Genomic DNA, 5,140 nt, shown 5'->3' on the forward strand with positions numbered 1-5,140 from the left:
ATGTTTCTAAAATAACATCAGAATAAAACTGTCAACTTTCAAACCTAGAATAAATGGCTGAGCTGCCTGTTTAAAATATCAAAACAGATCTAACTACCAGGTTCTTCTTGAATTTCCCAGTTCCTAGATGTTACAGGGACCTCCAGGTTGTCACACATCATTTGTTATGCTAAACATCTCTAGGAAGGGCCTGGGCTGCCCTTCCTCCTGCTGTCCCTACCTGTTCTCTTTTAGTCTCCTGGCTACTGGACCAGGTTCCCTTCTCTTGCATGTATCTTTCCCTTTTGCTCTCTCTTTTCCTGGTCCAGGGTCATGACCACTCTGAACTCTGCCAGATGTACCTGCTTCTGTCTGTCTCTCTTTTATCTAAATATACTTTATCTTCCACTGTGACTAGGAGCAGTCATGTCCTGTCATTTTTATTTCTTTTTTCATTAAAAAATAGTTTAAGAAAATAATCTGAGATGGAAAGAAAATTATTTTGTACCTTAAGGCTTCATTTTATTTTATTTTTTTCATATTTTCCTTTATTGAAAGTAGATTCTTTTCTCATACAACGTTTCTTAGTTATTGCTTCCCCTCCTTCTGCTCTTCCCAGTTCCTCCCCACTTTGCCCCACCTCCACTCCACTTTCTATCTTTCTCTCATGAAAAAAGAACAAATTTCTAAGTGATAACAACCAAACATGAGAAAATAAAACATAATAAGATGAAGCAAAATCTCATATTGAAGTTGGACACAGAAACCCAACAGGAGGAAAAGAGTTCCAAGAGCAGGCAAAAAAAGTCAAAAAACCCACATATTTTAACAGTCATGTGTCTCATAAAAATACTAAGCAAATAGTTATAATGTATACACAGAGGACCTGGTGCAGACCCATAGAGACCCTGTGGTTGTGGCTTCAGTCTCTGTGAGCTCATGTGTGTTTTACTTAGTTGATTCGGACAGTCTTGTTCTCCTGGTGTCCTCCAATTCCTCTAGTTCTTAAAATCTTTCTACCTCCTCTTCTTCAGAATTACCTTACATCTGAAGGGAGGGGTTAATGGTGACCTCCAATTTTCACTTTCTGTCCACATAATGGCCCAAAGTCTCTGCACCTGTTTCTGTCTGCTGCCTGGAGAAAACCCCTGTGGTAATGGCTGATAAAGACTTATCTATGAGAATAGCAGACTGCCATTAGGAATCATTTTATTTATTTTTTCCCTTTTCTTTTTCTTTTTTTTTTTCAGTAGTATTTGGTTTGAACCCTATGACTCTGGGTTTTCTAATCTCTTGTTCTTGGTAATCCAGTGTCAGGTATGTGTTCTTTCTCACGGAGTGGGCCTTAGGTCAAATCAGACATTGGTTGACTGCTCCTATAAGTTCTGGGCTACCATTGCCCTAGAATATTTTGTAGGTAGAACAAACTGTAGGTTGAAGATTTTGTGGTTAGGTTTGTGTCCTCATTTGTCTTTCAGCAGACTACATAGTAGCTTCCTGTGCTGAAGAGACTAGAACACAGGGTGAAGGTTCCATGTAGGCACTAGCTCAACTTCTTTAGGCTCATGAGCAGTGAGGCTGCTGTCCTGGGCAAAACAGCCCTGCTCTCAGCTTTTGGAGAGCAATCTTTTGTCTTAGAGACAGCCTGGATTGTTTGGGGGTTTCCAAGGAAAGCCCTTGGCCAACAACTCAATTTAATAAAACCCAGTTCCGACTTGCCTGGTCAGTTAAGACTCTGTATTTCCCTAATTCAGACACATTCATATATCTCAGTAAGTTTCCATTGCAGTAGGTTTCACTTCACCCCTCAAAGATCCCCCAATTCCATCTGTCTCTCCCCTCACTCTCTCCTTCCATCCCACATCCCCAACTCTGCCACCCTATCATCATCCACCTACTATCCACCCATGAAATCTCTTTCCACATTCCAGGGAGATCTCTCTGCAAACCCTATAGAACCTCCTTTTCACCTAACTTTCTGGCCTACAAATTGTAGCTTTGTTATTATATCATTGGTTATTTACTTAAAAGCTAATATCTACTTATAAGTGAATACATAACATATTTATCTTTCTGGTCTGTGTTTCCCTATTCAGGATTTTTTTTCTAGTTCTTTCCATTTGCCTGCATATTTCATGATGTCTTTTTTTTTAATTAACTGAGCAATATTCCATTTTAATCCTTCCTCATCTACCTATTCTCTTTGTCCCTCTGGAGACCATTGACAAATGCTGTTACACATGACCTCAGCTTAGGTTCTGAATGTCAGTGTTAATACTCTTCATTAAAATCCTAATTTTAGTTTGAAATAAGTGTCTTGGAACCTTGGTAGTGATGAGAAGAGACCTGTGCACTTAGAGGTTGCTTGGGAAGAGACAGACTAATGAAATAATTAGGTACTTGGCAGGTGGCAAGGAAAAATCTGTGATGAATCTGAGGGTTTTATCTTAACTTATTTATATGTAAGTTGGGTATGGGTTGAGCTAATTAAACCAAAAAAAAAAAAAAAAAAAAAAACTAACAAAAGTTCTAAGACTCCAAGAGGAAACATGGAGGAGAAACACTATTGAAACCTGAAGAGGTGGGACCTGTCGGAAAAAAGCAAAATGAGAATGCTTGGTGTTAGAAGCTCCAGAGAAGACAGGATAATGTTTACAAACTGTTCTCATGGGTTAGCAACTGCAGAGACTCAGTGCTCTAAAACAATGAGGACCTTTTTTTCCAAGTCGCCGTCAAGATGGCCGAAGTGGAGCAGAAGAAGCTGACCTTCCGCAAGTTCACCTACTGCGGCGTGGACCTGGACCAGCTGCTGGACATGTGCTATGGTATGAGCAGCTGATGCAGCTCTACAGTGCCCGGCAGAGGCGACGCCTCAACTGTGGCCTGCGGCGGAAGCAGCACTCGCTGCTCAAGCGCCTGAGAAAGGCCAAGAAGGAGGCGCTGCCCATGGAGAAGCCCGAGGTGGTGAAGACCCACCTGCAGGACATGATCATCCTGCCCGAGATGATGAGGAGCATGGTGGGCGTGTACAACGGCAAGATCTTCAACCAGGTGGAGATTAGGCCGGAGATGAATGGCCACTACCTGGGCGAGTTCTCCATCACCTACAAGCCTGTGAAGCACGGCCGGCCTGGCATCGGTGCCACCCATTCCTCCCGCTTCATCCCCTTCAAGTAGCTGTGGCCAATAAAGACTCATGGTCAGTCAAAAAAATAAATAAATAAAGAGGACCATTAAAAAGTGGTGACCAGATCACCTAGAAACCCCAGTTTTATACAACCTGATCAATGAGGCAGGCCCCTTCTAGACTCAGCAGAGAATGGGTAAGTTATGGGAAGCCAAATACAGAAACTTCCTTTCTTATATGTCCCATAAAATACTATTAAATGGACTTGAAGCTATACAAATCTAAGACACAAACATAGCCTCTTTATAGTCCAAGATACCATATGTTTATACTTCAAATAAAATATCCTTTCATTTTGTATCTATACATGTATATAGATAAATATTTATGAGTGTATATAAGTATATATTTTTGTATACAGATAGAAAGATTAAGATAAATTGTGGTGGACTGGTGTTTCATCACGGTAGTGAAAATTTGATCAAAATCAGTTCACAGTCTTAGCTGACAACCGCTGCAAGTATCAAGCAAAGAAAGTAGGGTCATGTATGCTAATGCTGAGGACTGGCGATTAACTAGGGTATTTCCAAAGTGGTAAGCTTCTCTGTGGCAAATTAAGAACATGTAGACTGCACTTAGATTTTTTTTTTCATATCTCCATATTAGAATAAGATTACTTAGATTTAATTAATTGAATGGTACAATAATAAAACTTAAAGTCAAAATGTGGAAGGAGTAGAGACAATAAATCATACAAGCATGCAAATTTTGCTTTGTTTTTCAACCAAAGCACCAGTAGATAAATCTAAGACATTTATTGTTTTTACTTGTTACCAAAGAGTTAACTTCTCAATTTTGCCTCTTTTACCTAAGTTTAATTGTACATTATGTTATAAGAAAGTAGAGATGCTCACCACCTGCCTGCAACAACATATTACTTGTATATGCAAGCTAATACTGTTACTTTTCAAAAAGAATATGAAGTGTGAGGTATTTTTAAGAGTTTAAAAGTTCAATTTATGTAGATTTGAGAGTCTCTACAGTTACTGTTCAATAACTTGTTCTGCACTATGAGCTGTATTTATAGCATGAGCATACTCACAGTTCCTATCAATTAAAAACATTCCCAATTTGTGGAAGCTATTAGACAATTGCCAGTGAGTTTTGAGAAGACCAATGATTTTATTTACATATAATTTAGTACTAGGTAGTTTGAGCCTTATACCTGTTGACTAAAGACCTTATATGAATATGCATTAACCTTGTTGAAGGGAGCACATATTTGGCAGACATCATACATCTTCACAATGGTGAACAATAATGTGTGTGCTCATGGTATAACCTGACCACTTCTCAGAGACCACTAACCACAGAAACTGAATGGCATTCCCTTCAGACCTGCTCACTTTCAGGATGACTGTGATTATCAGGCACACATCAGCCTCTTGGAAAGCAAATACAAAATGTGTTGAAGGCGGTATGATTGAGCTCAGCAATGTGGTTTCAAAACTAGGAATCCAGATGGGGACAGAGTGTGATGTTTGCATTCATTCTGTGACTCTGATCATTGGCTAACTGTAGTGTACCTGTTGGCTTACCAGCTCTCATAAACACACACACACACACACAATGAAGAAAACAATTTAAATTTATATGAAACAGCAAATGATTAGAGACAGGAGTTGTTGCGGGAGGTCCTTCCGCCCCTCCAACCAATAGCTGCTGTGATACCAGCCCATTGGGGCGTGGTCTCTCTCCCTTTAAAAAAGCGGCTATTTCCTCTGCTTACTCTCTTCACTTCCTCTTTTTTACGCACTAGTGTGAGAACTGTTTTTTGGTACCAACTGCACAAGACAATTTCGAATGATGCACATTTTTGACAACACTCTGGCCGGGCCTTCTCAAAGCGCTCAGGGACTAGTTATAATTTTCTTAGGTCAAAGGTTAATTTGGGAATTTTACCATCATTTGCTTTCACAGGAGCCCCTAAGGAGAACATCGCCCCCATGTCAGCTTGAAGCAATCTTAGAGGAC

The 5,140-nt window shown here is 39.9% G+C and overlaps 1 pseudogene; it reads left to right on the forward strand.

Moving 5' to 3' along the window:
• The first annotated feature begins 2,716 nt into the window (after positions 1-2,716).
• LOC126488078 (40S ribosomal protein S15-like) lies at positions 2,717-3,156 on the forward strand (annotated as a pseudogene).
• Positions 3,157-5,140: the final 1,984 nt, after the last annotated feature.

This window comes from Alexandromys fortis, unplaced genomic scaffold, assembly GCF_014885135.2.
Source record: "Alexandromys fortis isolate MF-2015 unplaced genomic scaffold, M_Fortis_MF-2015_v1.1 scaffold_161, whole genome shotgun sequence".
NCBI lineage: Eukaryota > Metazoa > Chordata > Mammalia > Rodentia > Cricetidae > Alexandromys > Alexandromys fortis.